The sequence below is a fragment of the Macaca thibetana genome, chromosome 9 (assembly GCF_024542745.1).
Source record: "Macaca thibetana thibetana isolate TM-01 chromosome 9, ASM2454274v1, whole genome shotgun sequence".
NCBI classification, from domain to species: Eukaryota; Metazoa; Chordata; class Mammalia; order Primates; family Cercopithecidae; genus Macaca; species Macaca thibetana.
In genome coordinates, this window is record NC_065586.1 from 47355594 (window position 1) to 47376997 (window position 21404).

Consider the following 21404-nt stretch of genomic DNA (forward strand, 5'->3'; position numbering starts at 1 on the left):
CAGCTACTTGGGAGGCTGAGACAAGAGAATCACTTGAACCTGGGAGGCAGATGTTGCAGTGAGCCAAGATCGCACCACTGCATGCCAGCCTGGGTGATACAGGGAGACTCCATCTCAAAAAAAAAAAAAAAAAAAAAAAAGAAAAGAAAAGAAAAGAAAAAAGAAAAGAAAAAAGGGCTAGCAGGAGTGGGTTTGTCCGCTTCCACCTTCTGCTGTGTGAGGATGCAGCGTCCCTCCTCTCTGGAAGACACAACAAGGTGCCATCTTGGAGCCAGAGATAAAACCTGCTGGTGCCTTGATCTTGGATTTCCCAGCCTCTAGAACTGTGAGAAATAAGTTTTTGTTCTTTATAAATAATCCAGCCTCAGATATTCTGTTACAGCAGCACAAAATGGACTAACATGATCTGTAAACAACATGTTGCTTAGTTTTGCCTGTTTTTGAGATGTATAAAAATAGTACCTTATAATGCACTGTCTTCTGAAGGATTCCTTTTTTTTTCCCCATTCACTTTTATGTTTCCGAGATTTAGCTTTATTGCTACATGTAGCTGTAGGTCATCCATCTCCACAGCTGGATAATATTTCATTACATGAAATTTCCACAGTTTATTTATGCAGTAGCCCATCCATGGAAATATGGAATGTTCTCAGAATTATTTTTTTTATTTTTATTTTTTTGAGTCAGAGTCTTACTTTGTTGCGCAGGCTGGAGTGCAGTTGTATGATCTTGCCTCACTGCCACCTCTGCCTCCCAGGTTCAAGCGATTCTCCTGCCTCAGCCTTCCGAGTAGCTGGGACTACAGGCGTGCACCACCATGCCTGGCTAATTTTTGTATTTTTAGTAGAGATGGGGTTTCATCACATTGGCCAGGCTGGTCTCAAACCCCTGACCTCAAGTGATCCGCCCACCTCGGCCTCCCAAAGTGCTGGGATTGCAGGTGTGAGCCACTCTGCCTGGCCCTCCAAAGATTTTTAATTTCAAAGAATTCTGTTATTATCTGTTTTGTAAATATCTCCTCATGCATATGTACAAGAGTTTCTCTAGATAGATACCTAAGAGTGAAATATCTAGCTATAGGATGTGTGCATATTCAGTTTAAAATACTGTCAACTTGTTTTCCAAAGTGACTGTGCCAATTTATACTCCCATGTGCAGCTAAAGGCATCCCTACTGCTCTATCTTTCCACCAACACTTTGAACAATCAGATTTTTAAATCTTTTGCCAATTTGATGGATATAAAATAGCATCTCAAGTGTCATCTTTATTTCCATTTTCCTGATTACTGGTGAGGTTGAGCATATTTACAGACCACTGGTCTTTTGTCCATTTTTCTATTGAATTGTTTATCTTTTTCTTACTGATTTTTTTTTTTTTGAGACAGAGTCTCACTCTGTTGCCCAGGCTGAAATGCAATGGCACCATCTTGGCTTACTGAAACTTCTGTCTCCCGGATTCAAGAGATTCTCGTGTCTCAGCCTCCTGAGTAGCTGGGGCTACAGGCGCTTGACACCATGCCTGGCTAATTTTTGTATTTTTAGTAGAGATGGGGTTTCTCCATGTTGGCCAGGCTGGTCTTGAACTCCTGACCTCAAGTGTTCTGCCTGCCTAGGCTTCCCAAAGTGCTGGGATTACAGGCATGAGCCACCACACCTGGCCTCTTATTGATTATTATACTTACATGTTCTGAATATGATTTCCTTGTTGATTATATATGTTGTGAATATATTCTTCCAGTTTGTGGCTTGACTTTTCACTTTCTGTACAGTGTCTTTTATGAAATAGAACTTTTAAATTTTAATGCAGTTGCATTTATTAATCTTTTCCTTTTTTCTTATTCTTTTTTTGTTTTAAAATGACGATGAAATGTGCCTTCATGTTCTGGAAGGTTTTTTTTTTTTTTTTTTTTTTTTTTTTGAGACAGAGTCTCACTCTGGCATCCAGGCTAAAATGCAGTGCCGTGATCTCGGCTTACTGCAACCTCTGTTTCCCAGGCTCAAGCAATCTTCCCACCTTAGCCTCCTGCGTAGTTGGACTACCGATGTGCATGTGCGCATCAACATGCCTGGCTAATGTTTTTGTGTTTTTGTAGAGGTGAAGTTTCACCATGTTGCCCAGATTGATCATGAATTTTAGGGCTCAAGTAATTCACCTGCCTTGGCCTCCCAAAGTGCTAGGATTGTAGGTGTGAGTCATTGTACCTGGCCCAATCTTTTGTGATTCCAATTTTTAATATATTATTTAATAAATCCTTCTCTACCGAAGTTGTTAAAACATTCTCCTATATTAGTTTCAAAAAGTATTAAACTTTATTTTCACATTTAAGTGATCTTTTTGAAATTATTTTTTGTATTACAAATATAAATTTTGTTTTTTTTCCATATGAACAACCAATTGTCCCAGCACCATTTCTGTCCTTTCCCTGTCGGTCGGTCTTTGTGGTAGGCTGAACAATGGTTCTCCGTAGATGTCCACATACTAATCTCTGTAACTGTGAATGTGTTACTTTGTAAGGCGAAAAGGAATCTGTAGATATGATTAAGTTAAGGATCTTGAGAAGGGGAGATTATCTTGGATTACGTGGTGATCCCAGTATAATCAGAAGGTCCTCATTGGAGGGAGGCAAAGAGGTTAGAATCAGAACAATGTAAAGACACAAGCAGCTCAGGCTTTGAAGTGATGCACGTTAAAAATGGAGGAAGGGGGCCGGGCGCGGTGGCTCAAGCCTGTAATCCCAGCACTTTGGGAGGCCGAGACGGGTGGATCACGAGGTCAGGAGATCGAGACTATCCTGGCTAACACGGTGAAACCCCGTCTCTACTAAAAAATACAAAAAACTAGCCAGGCGAGGTGGCGGGCGCCTGTAGTCCCAGCTACTCGGGAGGCTGAGGCAGGAGAATGGCGTGAACCCGGGAGGCGGAGCTTGCAGTGAGCTGAGATCCGGCCACTGCACTCCAGCCTGGGCGACAGAGCGAGACTCCGTCTCAAAAAAAAAAAAAAAAAAAAAAAAAAAAAAAAAAAGGAGGAAGGGGTCACAAGCCAAGGAATGTAGGCTGGCTCTAGAAACTGTAAAATAATTCTTCCTATGAGTCTCCAAAAGGAACAGAGCCCTGCAGACACATTAGAATTCTGGCCTCCAGAACTGCCTGATAATATATGTGTATTGCTTTAAGTAACTAAATTGGTGGTAATTTGTTGCAGTAGCAATAGGGAACTAATATAGTACTCAAAATCACCTTTGTTGGATATCAAGTTTTCATATTCTTCTGAGGTCGTTTCTAGGTTCTCTTTCCTGTTCCATTAGTCTACTATGTATCCTTCTGCTGACACCACACTCTTAGTTATAGTAGCTTCATTATAAATATTGACCTGGTAAATCAGGTCCTTTAGCCTCCTCTTCCTACCTGTGTCATGGCTACTTGACTCTTCTTGGGGCTTTGCTTTTCTAGATAAATTTCTTTCTTTCTTTTTTTTTGTTTTTTGGGATGGAGTTTTGCTGTGTTTCCCAGGCTGGAGTGCAGTAGCACGATCTTGGCTCACTGCCACCTTCGCCTTGAAGGGTCAAGTGATTCTCCTGCCTCAGCCTCCCTCCCAAGTAGCTGGGATATATGCCACCATGACTGGCTAATTTTTGTGTTTTTAGTAGAGACGGGGTTTCACCATGTTGGCCAGGCTGGTCTCGAACTCCTGACCTTGAGTGATCCACCCCCCCACCCAGCCTCCCGAAGTGCTGGGATTACAGGGGTGAGCCGCTGCGCCCAGCCTCCAGATAAATTTCAGCATCTGCTTATCAAGTTCCTCAAATATGACCATCGGGGTTTTTGTTTAGAATTACATAGATTCTAGAAATCAATTTGGGAAAAATTGACCTCATTCGGTATTGAGTTTTCTAAAAACACATTATACTCTTGTATTTATTTATGTCCTTCATATATTATAATAAAGTCTTTAAATTTTTTTCTTACACATCTTTTATAAAACTTTTTTCCTAGATACCTTGTATTTTTTTTTCCTAATGGAAATAGTATTATTTTAAAAATTATACATAATGTTTAAAAGACTATGCTTTCTAACTGCTGTTGTATAAAAATGCAATTGATTTTTATATAAGCTCTTATTAGTATACTAAATTATCTACAGATTTCTTGGTTTTCTATTAGATATGAATATCTCCTGCATAATGAGTTTTGTTTCTGCCTTTCCACTTTTTTCTATGTCCATTTTCTTTTTCTTCTCTTACTGTGTTGGCTAGGACTGCCAGTATAATACTGAATAGAGAGAGTGATAGAGGTCATCCTATATATACTTCTGGTTTAAAAATAATTTTGACATTTCTCACTGAGAATAATGTGTGATGTAGATTTATTTTTTATTTTTTATTTTTGCCCAGGCTGGAGTACAGTGGTGCTATCGCGGCGTGGGAGCCGCCTTCCAGGCGCTCTCTCTGCCTCCAGAGGTGAGGGCACTGCCGGGCCCCAGTCATGCCCGTGGCCTCAGTCTCCCAATCTGAGAAGTGGGTGGGCAAAGAAGAGCTCGGCAGAGCTGCATCTCCAACTCCCTGCTCTCCCCTGGGGGAGTCCACCAGCTCAAAGGTCACTGTAACCTTCGCCTCCTGGGTTCAAGCAATTCTCCTGTCTCAGCCTCCCAAGTAGCTGGGGCTACAAGCACCCGCCACCACACCCAGCTAATATTTCTATTTTTGCTAGAGATGGGGTTTCACTATGTTGGCCAGGCTGGTCTCAAACTCCTGGCCTCAGGTGATCCACCTGTCTTGGCCTCCCAAAGTGCTGGGATTACAGCCATGAGTTACCACACCTGGCTGTGTGATGTTGATTTTTAAAAAATTCTTGGCCAGGCACGGTCGCTCATGCCTGTAATCCCAGAGGTGGGTGAATCTCCTGAGGTCAGGAGTTGGAGACCAGCCTAGCCAACATGGTGAAGCTCCGTCTCTACTAAAAATACAAAAATTAGCTGGGTGTGGTGGCGGGTGCCTGCAGTCCCAACTATTCAGGAGGCTGAGGTAGGAGAATCGCTTGAACCCAGGAGACGGAGGTTGCAGTGAGCCAAGACTGAGGCACTGCACTCCAACCTAGGTGACACAACCAGACTCCATCTCAAACAAACAAACAAACAAAAAACAAAACAAAACAAAACCTGGTTGAAGTTTACCAAATGCCCAAGTTCGTGTTTTTCTTTCAGTGAAGTGCACCAGTGTTTTCTAGGAAGAATGAGTTGTCCCTGCTGTTGTCTTTGATTGCTTCTCTTTGGCATCTCTACCAGACCTGTCAGTCAACTTTTGAACTAATCTGCTTTGCCATAGCTCAGGAAGGGGCAGCGTTGGTGACCTCACCCAAGAGTGGACACATGACCCAGTGTACACATGGCCAAATGCCAGCCAATTATTTCAATGTCAAGATCCTTAACTGTGAGCAGAAGTGTGGAACACAGGATCTTCCAGGTCACAGAGATGAGAGGTCAGAATTGGCTCCAGGGCAACGGAAGATCAGTGCAGGATGAAGTCATAGGGCACAGAAACTGGAGCCACAGAGTACAGGGCAGAGTCACAGAAAGGAGACACATACATGGAAAGAGGAGCTTTCTCCAATCTTAATGATTCCCAGATCTCAGCCTCGTTTCTGTAAGGCCTGACTCGGCTTCATCTCTGCCCTTAAGGAAACTCCGCCTTCCTCCAGGTAGACTGAGTAGGCTTCTCCACCTGATCAAAGGAGCCACACCCATATCCCCTGGCACTGGCTTGCATAGCACCTGTCCCTTTGACCTCTGCTTTTCCATCCCCATCACCACATTCAGGTCCTTCTCGTGCAGCACCAGGCCTCTCTTGCTCTTGCCAAACCAGTCTCTGGCTTGCCTTTAGGAAAATCACCTTCTCCAGCCGCAAATGTGGCTTTCTGCAGCCCAGCTCCAAAACCATCCCTGCCCTTTGGATCACCCCGCCTCAGCTGCCAGCGCCTTTCGGAAGTCTGACCATCTCACCCTGGCATTCAAGGACCCACGTGATTCAGTCTCACTGCCTCTCAGAGTTATGTCTCCTCTTGGTTACAGGCGACCCAGTCTGCAAGTAAACTGTCCTGCTTTGGGCCCTGCAGTGTCGCTCTCCGCACCAGCCTTTGCCTCTGCACTTCGCTCTATGAAGTCCTCTCATGCTGCACGGAAGGACGACTCTCTCAGGTCCCTTAGCGATGGAGACTCAGGGACATCAGAACACATCTCAGCGGTGGTGACTAGCCCTCGGATTTCCTGCCATGGTGCTGCCATTCCCACCGCCCGTGCCCTCTGCCTATGCTGTTCCTGCTGCACCAAACGCCTTCTCCTGCCACCGCCCTTTCTTTAGAAGCCTTTGCCAGCACCCGACCTCTCTGCAGATTGCTGTTCCTCCCAGTCTGCGGAAGCTCTGCCCATACGCTTTCCTTAAAAGGGCTCTGGGCAGGGCAGGTGCCCCCACTTCTCAGGGATCCCCTCCTTTTGTCTTCAGCTCTCCTTAACAGATATCTATATATTTGTATATATTCAGTTTCACCAACAATGCATCAAGTACTTTTTTTTTTTTCAGTAAAGATAAGAACCGCACTCATCAAACCGGAGTCCCATTGATTCCCCACCCCCCACCGCCCCAAATCTGGCACCTCCCCGAGGTATCCTCAGAACCATTTGAGGCGTCCTTTGGCATTGGGTAATAGAAATAAATTTTTACCTCTTTCTACCATAAATTGTACCAGGTTTTATGTATTGCTGACCCCCTTCATCTGACTTATTGTTGTTTATTTTAGAATATTTTCTCTTTGAAATATTTTTTTTTTGGCAAAAAGACACGACACCGAGCACAGTGCTCCGAAGGCAGAGGCGGATGAACGCAGGAGGCCTGCCTTCGTCTCCGTAGGCGACACCCTCCCACCCCTTCCCTTGTTCTCACGGCACTCCTCGCTGCTGGCAAAGTAGACGTGCCAGTTTCTGCTGCTCCCCCACGGAATGGAAGCCCCAGAGGGCAGGGACCTAGTCTGTCACGTCCCAGGCCTCTCCCCAGCTCCTCTGAGGCCCCGGTGCTGGGTCGGGGCATCTGCTGGGCTGCGCGGGCGGCGGGGGAGGGAGAGCCTTGGAGCGCGGCCCCAGTCCTGGGAGAGAGAGGTGTCCTTCGAGGAAAGGGACAGAAGAGAATTGAGGATAGAGGTCCAAGGGGAAGAAAGAGGGAAAGGATAGACGTGAGGAGGACGTCCGGGCGGGGTGCGGAGGGCCCCGGGCGAGGTCGGGCCCACGGGCTTTCTAGGGCGCGTCGCAGCTCAGGGCCGCGGGTGTGCTCTCCGCTCCAGTCGGACCGCCCGGACGCTGTAATCTCCTCCGAGGCTGGCCCTTCTGCCTCGAGGCAAGCTCGGGTCTGGCACAGAGCAGTGGGAAGGGCGGGAGATTGCCCCTAGCGGACTCCAAGTCCAGCCCCTGTCCCTGGGCAAGTCTCGACACTTGGTGGATCGCGGAGGAAACCCGGTCGCGGATCCCCAGCCAGCACCGGCCCCCGCCTCGGCTTCGCCCCCTTTACCCAGAGGTGGCCTCGGAGGCCAGGGTGGGGCGCGCCGCTCACCTGGAGAGGAGGCTGGGGGTCGGGGGACGCGCGCGCCCTTAGGCCCCACTCCTGTCTTCTGCCCTTTTTATTCTCCCCTGCACCCTGGGGCGGGCGGCGGGGGGCGAGGGTTTGCCAGTGTCACCTGCTTGGTAAGTAGGTGGGCGAGTGACGCATCGCGGCGTGGGAGCCGCCTTCCAGGCGCTCTCTCTGCCTCCAGAGGCGCCGGCATTGCGAGGCCCCAGTCATGCCCGGGGCCCCAGTCATGCCCGCGGCCCCAGTCTCCCAACCCGAGAAGTGGGTGGGCGAAGGAGAGCTTGGCCGAGCTGCGTCTCCAATTCCCTGCTCTCCCCTAGGGGAGCCCACCAGCTCCAATCGCGACCTCTTCTGTCCCCAAACCACAGACCATAGCCCGCCTCGGGGACCCGGATATGGAAGGAGCTGTGGGGCGCCCTGGCCTTGATTCACCCTGGGCCGGGCGGGCGTTCGGGAGGCTGTGGGGCTGCAGCCCTTCCTCCCCGCCTGGAAGGTGCGGGTGTGGGAAGAGCGGGAGACTGCGAGGCCGACTCAAGCCCTGCGCGACCAGCGGCGAAGCCCAGAGCCGCGCTAGGAGCGCGCTCAAGCGAGCTCGGGGGAAGGCCGAGAAGGTTTCCCGGAGGCGGCGGCGAGCGGAGACCTGGAGAGAGACCGGGCGGGGTGACGGGGCGGGGTGACGGGGCGGGCCAGGTGAAGAGGCGGGCCCCACCCCAGGAGCGCGGGGCCACACGGACACCGGCGGGCGGTCTCCCCGTGATGCGCGGGGATTGCAGGCCTCCAGCGGACCCGCCCGCCGCCTCCGCCCTCGCGCGCCGGGGCTGCCAGACCGGCGGGTTCTGCCGGTCCTCGGCCGTGCGTATGGGGTCTGGATCCCCGGCTCCGCTTGCCGCGAGCGCGAGTGTCAGCCGACTAGCTCCGGACCGCATGGAGCAGCTCCCTCAGGGCCACAGCCGCGGGTCGTCGCTGATTGCCAGCTCCGCGCCCCCTGCACCGTTGGGCGGCCGCCTAGGGCTCATCGCGCGGAAGTCGGCCGGGTCCCTCCCCTGTGCTAGAAGGGGCCGTTCCTCCCGCGCCGTCGCGCTCTGTGTTGGATGCGAGAGAGGCTTCTGGGCGCGTCGCGAGCTAGGTCCGGGAGCTGCGGTCCTCTCCGAGGTCTCAGTGTGCCCGCAGCGCCCCCTGCAGTGCGTCCCCTGCAAGGGCCCAGAACACATTCTTGTCCCCGCCAGGCCTGAAGGCCCGAGCGCCTGCCTTTCATCCGCTCTGCCTAGCCGCCTCTGCTGCCTTGGGCGCTGGCCTTAGCAGTTCTGAGTTTGAATTCAATCGCCAATACACAGAAAGCCACACAAATGTGAAGCTTTGTGAATTATTGTAAAATAAACATCTTTGTAACCACTACCCAAGCCAAGAAATAGTACTTTCCCTCAGAATACCTTGCTGGTGCTCCCTCCCGATTTCACTCGACTCCCTCCTTCCCAAAGTAGCCACTATCCTGCCTTTCATAGTAATTACTTAACAGTTTTAAAAAAACTGTTGTCACCCAAGTTCGCCTCTCTAGAGGCTATAAATTAGACTTGCTCATTTTGTTAATATCTTTTAAGTCTCTTTAATTTGTAGTTTCTTTCTCCATCACTTTATTTTCCTTGCAATGTATCCTTGGAAGAATCTGAAGAGATTTCTAGTCTGGATTTCACTGATTGCATTCTCCTGGTTCAGGTCAACACATCTCCCTGTTTTCTGCATTTTCTGCAAATTGACAGCTGGATCCAAAGCCTTGATCAGACTCAGGTTCAAGATTTTTGGTGAGACTCCAGGTAGTGGAGTGCTGTTTTGTCAGGAGGCAGATAATGTCTGGTTGTCTCTCTTTTTTGAGATCTGAGGAGAGATGATGTCCAATGCTTACATTCATTAATTCACTGGGGGATGAAAATGGTGATATACTAATTAAATAATTTATTTTTCATTTATCATCTGGGTTGATTTTATAAAGAGACTCTCCTCCTCATCTGCTATTTGGTTACCCAGTGGAAGCATTCACAGAGGAAAGGCAGGGTAAATGCTTGTTTCTTTGCATTTATTTATCCATTTTCAAGATAATGAATTGCTATCCTGTCAAAGTGAAGGATTAGTTAAAAAATATATACCATTATGATGCCAAGGATTTAAATGTGCTAGATGGATTTCAATACATTGCAGTTACTGTCAGTGCTGACATACAAATGGTCCCATGTTTGGGCAGCTGGAGCCTCTTTAGGTTAACTCTTGAGTCCTTTAGATGTGACCCTAGTAGTCTTTGAACACTTCCTTGTTGTCTGGAATGACAAGACGTCTTACCAGTTTGGGATGCTAGGAATTCTCTTCACTTCTTGGTTGATCTTTGTTTCTAGGTCTTTTCAATGGATGGGCTATAAATTACGTATATGATAAAATACACTGGGAATTTATACTGATGTAACTAAGTTAAATGGAGGACTTCTTGATTACACCTGTATTTCTTTTCTTCCACACTGGGAATCCTGGTTCTTAGGGACACTGGGAATAACTGAATTAGAATCCAATTAGTCATTTGTTTTATTTCAATTTATATACTTACAGGTTCAGAATAACAATATCGATACCATAACTAGCTATAATTTCTGAAAACACCTAAAACTTTTTCTTTCTGCATATGTTATTTCTATCCCCTCCATGTTTTTTTTGTTTTTTGTTTTTTGTTTTTGAGACAGAGTCTTGCTCTGTTGCCTAGGCTGGAGTGCAGTGGCACACTCTTGGCTCACTGCAACCTCTGCCTCCTGGGTTCAAGCGATTCTCCTGCCTCAGCCTCCCGAGTAGCTGGATTACAGGCACGTGCCACCATGCCTGGTTAATTTTTTAGTAGAGACAGGGTTTCGCCATGTTGGCTAGGCTGGTCTCGAACCCCTGAACTCAGGTTATCTGCCCTTCTCGGCCTCCCAAAGTGCTGGGATTACAGGCGAGAGCCAACGTACCCAGCCTCCCCCCCATTTTTGTTTGTACTCTACATTCTCAGATGGTAAAGCCATTAGATAGTATAATCTCTCTTTTTAAACCCTCATTTAGTCTTCACTCCACAAATAACTATACATTTGTTAATCATCACCAATCATTAACATGATGTTTCTCTAGTTATTTTGGTCTCTGCGGCTGGTGCTTTAGTAGATCCTCAAGAAGGGCTATGGACCATGTTACTGTATCACTGTAATAAAGACAGGATCAGCATCACTGATTATTCCTTTGGCCTCAGGCTCCAGTATGGTTCACTACAAGACTATTAATATCCTATCTTTATTTAAAAGTTTGATATTTTGTTCATCATGGATTTTTTGGCATTGAATTTGGTTTAAAAAATTATTGCATTAAAATCTCATTTTCTGCATCCCTGAACTGTTTAACGCGCTCTGAAATTCTGTGCTGCAGGCCAGGACCTTTCTCTACTCACCTGCCTCACCCTGGTTGGAGATGAGTTGGAGCTCGTCTTTCCTTGCTCTTTCTTTTTCTTATCCTGTTCAAAAACAACAACAACAACAACAACAACAACAACAAAACTCGGTGGGCGAGTTTAAAGAGACTGGGTCTTGCTATGTTGCCAAGAGTGGTCTCAAAATCCTGGCCTCAAGCAATCCTCCCACCTTGGCCTCCCAAATTGCTGGGATTACAGGTGTGAGCCACCATGCCTGGCCTCTGCTTAATTTTGATTCAATTTCCAGCAGTTGCCGTCCATTGTGGGGGTGCAGTCTGGAAGAGAGCCCTGGCAGGTCAGTGAGAGAATTCACAGACCTTCAGATCTTACCGCAGACCTCTGGTAAGATCTGGAGTGAGCCAAACCTGCTGTTCCTCACCCGGCCTCTGCGCTGTACATGAACAGGGCCCTCAGGTGCCCAGGTAACCTGTTGCTTCCCTCTGCTTTCCCCCAACACATGCTGATACTATGCAGGAGTCATGGCTGTTGTCCACCCACTTGCATTTTGTGGTGACAGGATACCCTGTCACTTAGTTTTGTTGCAATATTGTCCACAGGTTTTGGTTTTAATGTCTTGTTGCTCTGACTGTATTTATGTGGGGATTCAGAAAGCACAAATTTATGTTTCCACCACCATTGCCCCTTTTTCAGATTAAATTTAATTTATTTTAAAAAAGACACTTTGTTTTATTGATATATGATGGTTGTATATATTTTGAGGGTACACCCAATAGTTTGATACATGTATGCAATGTGTAATGATCAAATTCAGGTAATTGGGATATGCATCACCTCAAACATTTTTCTTCGTGTTGGAAACATTCCAATTCTTCTCTTCTAGCTATTTTGGAATATACAATCAATTATTGCTAACTATAGTCACCCTACTGTACTATCAAACACTAGAACTTATTTCTTCTAACTGTATATTTGCACTCACTAACTTTTCATTATCTCTTCTCCCTTCTACCCTTCCCAGGCCCTGGTAAGCACCATTCTACTCTCTGCCTCCATAAGATCCACTTTTTTAGCTCCCACATATGAGTGAGAACATGTGATATTTGTATTTTTGTACCTGGTTTATTTCACTCAACATAATGAACTCCAGCTCCATCCATGTTGCTACAAGTGAAAGGATTTTGTTTTTTTTTTATGGCCAAATAATGTTTCTTTGTGTATATATACCACATTTTCCTTATTCATTCATTCATTGGTGGATACTTAGGTTGATTTCACTTCTCGACTAATGTGAACAGTCTGTAACAAACATGGGTGCGCAGATAGCTCTTATGTACACGGATTTCCTGGCTTTTGGATATATATCCAGCAGTGGGATTGCTGGATCATATGGCAGTTCTACTTTTAGTTTTTTGAAGCGCCTCCATACTGTTGTTCATAGTGGCTGTCCTAGTTTATATTCCCACTAACGGTGTATGAGTGTTCCCCTTTCTCTGAATCCTTGCCAACATCCATTATTTTTTGTCTTTTTGATAACAGCCATTCTAACTGGGGTGAGATGGTATCTCATCATGGTTTTGATTTGCATTTCCCTGATGATTAGTGATATTGAACATTTTTTCATATACCTGCTGACCATTTGTATGCCTTCTTTTGAGAAATGTCTATTCGGGTCTTTTGTTCATTTTTAAAATGAAGTTATTTGTTTAAAAAGGATACTTTGAAGCCAGGCACAGTGGCTCACATCTGTAATCTTAGCATTTTGGGAGGCTGAGTTGGGCAGATCACTTGAGGTCAGGAGTTCAAGACCAGCCTGCCCAACGTGGGGAAACCCCGTCTCTACTAAAAATACAAAAATTAGCCGTGTGTGGTGGTGGGCACCTGTAATCCCAGCTACTTGGGAGGCTGAGGCAGGAGAATCTCTTGAACCCGGGAGGTGGAGTTTGCAGTGAACTGAGATCACACCACTGCACTCCAGCCTGGTGACAGAGAGAAACTCCGTCATAAGTAAATAAATAAATAAGTAACATACAGGCTGGGTGTGGTGACTCATGCCTTGTAATCCCAGCACTTTGGGAGGCTGAGGTGGGCAGATTGCTTGAGCAGGAATTTGAGACCAGCCTGAGCAATGTGGCAAAATCCCATCTCTACAAAAATAATAATAAAAAAAATTAGCTGGGCGTGGTGGCATGCACCTGTAGTCAGTGCCAGCTACTCCAGAGGCTGAGGTGAGAGGGTCACTTGAGCCTGCAAAGTAAAGGCTGCAGTAAACCATGATTGTGCCACTTCTCTCCAGCCTGGCTGACAGAGAGAGACTTTCTCTTAACAACAACAGCAGCAGCAGCAACAACAAAATATATATGTAGGCTGGGTGCTGTGGTGCATGCCTGTAATCCAAGCATTTTGGGAAGCCGAGGCAGGAGGATCACTTGAGCCCAGGAGTTCGAGACCAGCCTGAGCAACATAGTGAGACTTCATCTACCAAAAATATAAAAAAACTAGCTGGGTGTGGTGGGGTGTGCTTGTAGTCCCAGCTACTTGGGAGGCTGAGGTGGGAGAATCGCTTGAGCCTGGGAGATGGAGCCTGAAGTGAGCTATGATCTTACCCCTGCACTCCAGCCTGGATGACAGAGCAAGACTGTCTAAAAAAAAACAGTCAAAACAACAATAACAACAACAATAAATAATAAAAAAAAAGGCTAAAATTATCTCTGCCTTAAAAAAAGAAAAAGAAGAAGAAACCTTTGCTTCCATACACCCATAAGATTTGCACAACTTAAAAAGTCTGATGTCACTTTTTTTTTGAAACGGAGTCTCGCTCTGTTGCCCAGGCTGGAGTGCAGTGGCATGATTTTGGCTCACTGCAACCTCTGCCTCCTGGGTTCAAGCGATTCTCCTGCCTCAGCTTCCCGAGTAGCTGGGATTACAGGCTCGTGCCACCACACCAAGCTAGTTTTTAAATTATTTTTATTTTTATTTTTATTTATTTATTTATTTATTTATTTATTTTTAAGATGGAGTCTCACTCTGTTGCCCAGGCTGGAGTGCAGTGGCTGGATCTCAGCTCACTGCAAGCTCCGCCTCCCAGGTTTACTCCATTCTCCTGCCTCAGCCTCCCGAGTAGCTGGGACTACAGGTGCCCGCCACCACGCCCAGCTAGTTTTTTGTATTTTTTAGTAGAGACAGTGTTAGCCAGGATGGTCTCTATCTCCTGACCTCGTGATCCGCCCGTCTCGGCCTCCCAAAGTGCTGGGATTACAGGCTTGAGCCACCGCACCCGGCCCACCCAGTAAATTTTTAATATTTTTGGTACCGATGGGGTTTGACCATGTTGGCCAGGCTGGTCTTGAACTCCTGACCTCAAGTGATCCACTCGCCTTGGCCTCCCAAAGTGTTGGGATTACAGGTGTGAGCCACTGCACCCAGCCCTGATGATACATTTCATTTTAAACTATTGTTCAGGAGTAAGGGTAGAACAAGATTTTCAGAGAGGGAACCATAGGGAAGCTGGCGAGACTGTGGCAGAAACAGGAAATTGTGTACTCCATTTGTTGAAGTCTGAATCAGCCGACTATGTGGAGAGCACTTTGGTAATCCTACTTAGATATCTGCATACTTTGTGGTAGAGACATTTGTAAGTATCAGCTCTAGGGAAACCTGTTCCTATGTTCGCAAGGGCATAAGTACCAAGATATTCACTGTGGCACTGTCCGCCATTCTAAAGAAATGGAAAAAACCCGACTCTGCCCTGGTAGGAGAACAGGAAAGTGAGATGCAGCATTGTCTATCATCGAATACTGCAAAGCAGCGAAGCCAGAGAGTACGAAACTCCATCTACCAATGCATCGAAACATCAAAAACATGATGCAAGAAAAAAGCAAGCGGCAACACGATATACAGAGTATTATCATAATTTATGTAAAGTGAAATACACTGAAGCTGTAATATATATCATTAATGGAAATATACACATATATCAAAGTGTAGAAAAGTCAATTAGACTTACAGCTGACTACTTCACACAATAACCAATACTACACGTCAACAGCTGTGCCACTGGGGCAGGGGGAGGGGAGGGGAGGGGAGGGATGAGCCTCAGCTCTCTCCATAGTGGTTTATTTCTAGTAGATAGAGACAGAGCTCCAAAGCAAAGGGATTTCATGGGTTATTTCTCCATGGCCAGTAAGGGTGTCTGTTACATCATTATTTTTCTGTATGTTTTAAAATTTTGTAATTACAATGTATTATCTCTGCATGAGCACTTTTAATTTCCCCTGTGAAGTAATCAGAAGAGTTGGAAAATAAATAAGAAGGAAATAACTCTATCATTCTACAGTTGAGTATAATTTGAAGTTTAATTCTTGACTGTCTATCACCCCCCACCCTACCAGTGCTGGAGAATGCCTGGGAGGAGGTGTGAGAGGCCCGGCCGAGCCCAGTGAGTGTTTGCCCTGGTGCTCCTCTTGCTTCTTGTGCCCATGACACTGCACCTTGATGTCCTGCTCTACTGCAGTGCCTGCCCCACCCCCTTGCTGCTGCAGCCCCATCCCTGGCCTCCGTGTCCTCCCACTGCACATTCTTGCTTCATATCCCAAGCAGTGCTGCACACACAGTGTGATGTCATTGTGCATCTCACTGTCAGAATACGATAACAAAATGAGCGTTTTAAAAAGAAGAATGGGGCCGGGTGCAGGCTCACACCTGTAACCCCAGCACTCTGGGATGCCGAGGTGGAAAGATCACCTGAGGTCAGGAGTTTGAAACCAGCCTGGCCAACATGGTGAAACCCTGTCTCTCCTAAAAATACAAAAATTAGCTGGCATGGTGGCATGCGCCTTCTAGCTACTTGGGAGTAATCCCAGCTACTTGGGAGGCTGAAGCTTGAGAATCGCCTGAACCCAGGAGGCAAAGGCTGTAGTGAGCTGAGATCATGCCACTGCACCCCAACCTGGCACAGAGTGAGACTTCGTACCCTCACCCCCCAAAAAAGGAAAAAAATAAAAAGAAAAGTTAGCATTTCTCCCTTCCCCCTAATAGTTGGGTCCACCTTCCTGGCCCCACATCTTAGTGTTGGATGGGGCCATGCTTGCTGACCACATGTCACTTGCACACTTTCCCCAGCTTCAGTCCGCCAGGATAGGGTGACAGTACAGGGCCCAGGACTCAGAGGGAGGAGACCAACAGAGGCAGGTGGGGGCAGGACTTGACCTTCCTCTTTCAATAACTCTAAATTAGTTCTTGCTGCTTTCACTCATTCAGGTCAACAGACTCCCTGAGACATGCAGACATGACTTCCTAAGCATCATTCGTGTGTCCATCCCAGCCCTGCCCGGCCATGTCTGACCTGGGCTCAAGATGGCACTGGCACCCAGGGGTGATTTAGGGGTCAGGTTTCAGCGGGCTTTACCTGAGGTAGGCTCAGGTCACAGAGCACAGCCAGGAAGGAGAACCAAGCTCTTCTAGGAATGTATGGAAAGAGTTCCAGGAGGAAGAGCTGCCTGGGTGGGCCCGGAGTTGGCCAGGTATTGGGAGAGGTGGGCTCCAGTGCTGTGGCCAACCTCACTGATGAGGGACATTTCCCAGGTCGCAGCCTTCTCCCCTACTCCCACCCTGCCCCTTGCAGCCCCTGCATTTACCCCACCTCCAGACTCCCCTTGCTCCCCTCCCCTTCCAGGGCACTCTCAGGGACTCTAGCCCCCAAGCTCCCCCTATCCGCATTCTTCTCTGAGCATCCCACCCTGATGCTTTGATAGACATGGGCTGGCCTAGGCCCCGCCCCTTCTTCAGTCTTCTCCAGTGTGGGGATACCATTTCCTCTCCTGCTATCAGCAGTCCGGGCCTGGGAGATGTGGAGTCTGTCCTTAGAGACAGGTCTCTAAGGTCTGTCCCCAACTTAGAGCATTTCTCCTTTCCTTCCAGCAGTTCCTTCTCTCTAAACCCCTGACTCTGGTCTTGGGAGGACCACGGAGCCTGTCTCCCAGCTGTGAGTGCACTCTCTGGCTGCCACCTTCCTCATCCCTCCTCCCTCAGAAATTGCCCCTCCGGGCTCTGGTGCATCTTCTCTCTCCTCAGGGACCTGTTCCCACACCTCCTCCTTCCCTCCTCTCCCTCTCCTGGGGGCTTCCCCGGCCTCCCAACAGGCCCAGGAGGCCCTAAAAAGAAAACAAACCAAACTTCCCTTGACTCCACAACTCCCTCCAGCTACTGTCTCCTCTCCTTCCCCTGTTTATATCTACAGGTGTTTTCTAATCTCAGTTGGTGACTCTACTGTCCTTTTTAGCTTGTAGCTTCACCCAGCATCCCATCTGCTAAGGTCACCAGGGACCTCCCGGGCCACGTGTAATCACCACATCTCAGTTCTTGACTTCTGAAGTCCCTTGCTCTGCCTCTTCCCTTGTTTCAAGCTCCAGGCTCTTCAGTTTGCTCCTGGATTCACTCCCGCACCAGGGCCACATGGTCTCAGTCTCCTTGCTAACTCCTCCTCCAGGCTGCCCTCTAAAATTGCACCCCATCTTCCCCTGTCCCTGCTCAGCTGCTCAGTTGCTCAGTTGCTGAGCTCCTGCCCTTCTGTCTCCACCTGACCTCCCTAGACCTGAAGTTCTCAATCTTAGTTTGCATGAGAATCATCAGGGAGTTCTGTGAAATGCTGATGCCCAGGCTGATCGCATCCAGGGGAGGCCCAGGGTCACTGGTATTTTTCCAACACTCCCAGGTGATATAAGTGCTCTGTGAGGGCTGAGAAGCCCAACCCAGGGTGTTGCCTACACTATCAAGGCACCAGCATCGTGTCCTACGCAGGTGCCTTCCAGCCTGACCCCTCCTCTGAGCCCCACCTGCCAGTGTGACAGCTCCATCTGGCATGGGAAGCGAAAAAAAATGTTACTTAAAAATCCAGCGAACTTATTAAGGAATCTGTGGCTGCAGTCCGAGCTGGTCCCTACAGGCTCGTGGTTCTTCTTAATCAAGTAGTAAATTCTTTATAAGGTGGCGTCTCACCACAATCATATGACCTAGATGTTATTATTCCCACTTTACAGACGAGGAAACAGACACAGAAACTTGCCCAAGGCCATGCAGGTAGCAGGAGGTGGAGCTGGGATTACAAACCCAGACAGTTTTGGCTCAACAGTCCAGGGTCATAACCAGTGCAGCTGCAGTGAGTCCTGCTGCCTTCACAGGGGACAGCAGCCGGCAGGGTTGACTCCTTGGGCTGGTCACACAGGGACACGGGGACAGGTAGGCAGATGATGGGACTGCCATCGCCACATACATGTGACAATCTGCTGCTGCCTTTATGTTCCATTCCTTAAATACCTCTCCCCAGGATCAAGGCTGGCTGCAACATTTATCCAGGCCCAAACTCAGCATAGGCAGAGTCCAGCCCCACCAGGCATGGCAGCATTTTTTGTGATCTGGAGTAAGACCTTTTACCAGCAACTTCACTGGAAATTCCCTGGTAAGCGGTTTCTCCCAGTGATTTAAGTATTGGAACAGATTTGCTCTAATCTCACGAGTGTCAAAGGTTTAGTGGTCCCAAACTGCCTTCTGGAACGACCTCTCCCCCTTCCGGAAGTGGCAGCTCCTCTCTGCAGCTGCTTACGCCAGAACCCTGGGGTCTGTGTTGGCTGCTCTTTTTTTTTTTTTTTTTTTCTTTCTTTTTTAATTTTTATTATCACCCCCACGTGCAGTTAACTCATCCCCAGGTCCCATCGATTCTAACTCCAAAATCTATCCCTCTCTACATCTGCCTCCACTCCCTGGTCCCTGCTGGCTCTGGCCCTATTCCTGATTCACGCTTTTCACTTCCATTTCCCTCTCCCTCCCATCCAAGTGAGAGGTGTTTACAAGACAAATTTGATCCTGTTTCTCTGGGGACAAACAAAAGTATCAGTGGCCCTTTGAGGAAAAGCCCAAATCCTCATTGGGGCCTCAAGCCCCTCCTCCTCCCAGCAGCCCGCCTGGCGAGCCCAGCCACACCGGTCTACTGTCTGCGCCTCCAAGGAACGCCCCCCGCCCCAGCTTCAGACGCCCCAGGCCTAGCCACCTCCTCGCTCTTTGCCTGGATATTAACCCATTCTTCAGCTTGCCCCCAGGGTTCCTCCACCCTGAGCCCGCAGCTCCTCCCTGACGTCTCGCCGCGGGTGTCGGGCGCTGTCAGCCCGGTGGGCGCAGTGGTGGGTCAGACCAGTAAGGGGCGCGAGGCCGGGGTGGGAGGGGACCTCAGGCCCAGGCCCCGCGGCTGCGCAGCCGCCAGCACTCAGGTGCGCCCAGCTGGCTCTGTCGCCTCCCGGCGGCAGCGGCGACCCCGGCCCTCTCCCTCTTCAGCGGACCCGGCGAGGCCTGGTGCTTCCCGGACCTGGGAAAAGGGGACTAGCCGTGCTGCCGGAGCCCGGCAGTCAGCCAGCGTTGCTCGGGTATTGAGAGAATGCTAACGCCCAGACCTGGGAGCACAGCATCCAAGGGCGGGGCGGGGCTTCCCAGCACTGCCCCGCCCACCTCTGGCCGCGTCCTCTCCAGCTTCCGGGTGGTAATCAGCTAGGTCTTCGCTGGCTCGGCGGTCAGAGACGCCGGGTGCAAGTTCTCTGCCGCTTTACTATGTGGCGTGTGCAAGTCACCCTCACTCCTTTAAAGAACATTGACTGACCTTCTTTCACGTGCCAGGCACCATTACAGGCACTGAGCGTACCGCCTGGAGCTTACAGTCTACTGTGGGGAGATTGATACGGGTCTCGCTCTATCGCCCAGGCTGGAGTGCAGCCCCGCAATCTTGGCTCACTGCAACCTCTGCTTCCCGGATTCAAGCGATTCTCCTACCTCAGCTTCCTGAGCAGCCGGGACTACAGGCACGCGCCACCACGCCCAGCTAATTTCTGTATTTTTAGTAGAGAGGGGTTTTGACCATATTGGCCAGGCTGGTCTGGAACTTCTGACCTCAAGTGATCCGCCCCCCTCGTCCTCCTAAACTGCTGGGATTACAGGCATGAGCCACCGCGTCCGACCACAAATAAGTTTTTAAAAAGCATAGACTGTGAGGTGGTGATACTCCTTAGTGGAAAACATAGCAGGAAAGGGGATAGGGATCGCAGGAAAGAGGACCTGCAGTTTTAAGTAGGGTGGTCTGGGAGGCTTCCTCCTGCGGAGGGAGCTTTTCCTCTGAGGGAGGAGGGAGGCCGAAGGTTCTCAGCAGAGGAACGACAGGACGCGACACGCTGTGTAACTGAGTCAGTCTGGCTGCTGTTGCTGCAAACACGCTGCAGGGGGCACGGGCGGGATCCCGGGACCAATTAGGAGCTCTTGCAATGAGGCAGGAGGCCTCGGCGGTGGTCGCGGAGGGGTGAGAAGGGGCTGGATTCTGAATCTTTATCGAAGACAGAGCACACAGGATTTGCTGCTGGCTTGGATGTGGGGTGGAAGGAGGGAAGCAGAAAGTTAGGGATGACTCTCAAGTTTTTGGCCTGAGTTTCAGAAAGGATAGAAGTTGCCGGGATGGGGAAGGCTGCAGGAGAAGCCGGTTTGGAGTGGGGAGATGTGGAATTCACTTTTGGGCACCTCCCATTGAAGATGAATATTCCACCTTTAAGTGGAGATGATGGTTAGATGCTGGCTGTGTCAGTGAGGCAGGACTTCACGGGGGGAGAGTTGGGGGTGGTGGGCTAGAAATCAAGATTTGGGAGTCATAACGTAGATATGGCATTTTAAAGCATTGGAACTGGATGAGATCATCCAGGGACTGACCGAGAAAAGCTGGGTAGGGGAGATAGGAGAAGGAGAGACTGGAGGAGATTGAGCTGGAGCAGTCAGGAAGGCTGGAGAAAAACCAGGAGGGTGGGAGGAGGCCCTTAAAACCAAGTGAAGATAGTGTTTAAGAGGAGGGCTGCTCAGCTGTCCCAAATGCCGATGACAGTTCAAGAGGAGGACTAAGAGGCGACCATTGGATGTAACACCATGAGGTCATTAGTGAGGTTGATAGAGCAGCGTGGGTGAATGGTGGGGGGAAAGCTTGATTGGAGTGAGTTCAAGAGAGAAGGAGAAGAGAACAGCTGGAGGCAGTGAGTCTAGACAAGCCTTCCCACAGTGTGAGCTTTGAAGGGAAGATGGGGAACATCTGGAGGGAGATGTGAGTGCAGGTCCTGCAGAGGCAGGTGGGTTGATGCAGGAGAGGGAGGCCTGGCAGAGCAAGGCCTAGCGCTGACTGTCAGGAGGTGCTTCAACCACAGCAACGGGCAGGAGGGTACAAATCATGTGCACGTCGCTGCAGCTAGGTGGAGCTTGTGGAAGTTCTCCTTTTTCCCCTTACGCTAACAATATTTTCTGAAAAGTGCATAAAACACAAATATGCCATTTTGTGAATGAAGTAGGTACTA

The 21404-nt window shown here is 48.8% G+C and overlaps 1 long non-coding RNA gene across 1 annotated transcript; it reads left to right on the plus strand.

Moving 5' to 3' along the window:
* Window positions 1-5499: 5499 nt before the first annotated feature.
* Window positions 5500-6729, plus strand: LOC126962642 (uncharacterized). The gene is made up of 2 exons (XR_007728749.1): window positions 5500-5694; window positions 6065-6729. It is a non-coding gene; the product is annotated as an uncharacterized LOC126962642 (long non-coding RNA).
* The last annotated feature ends 14675 nt before the right edge of the window (window positions 6730-21404 follow it).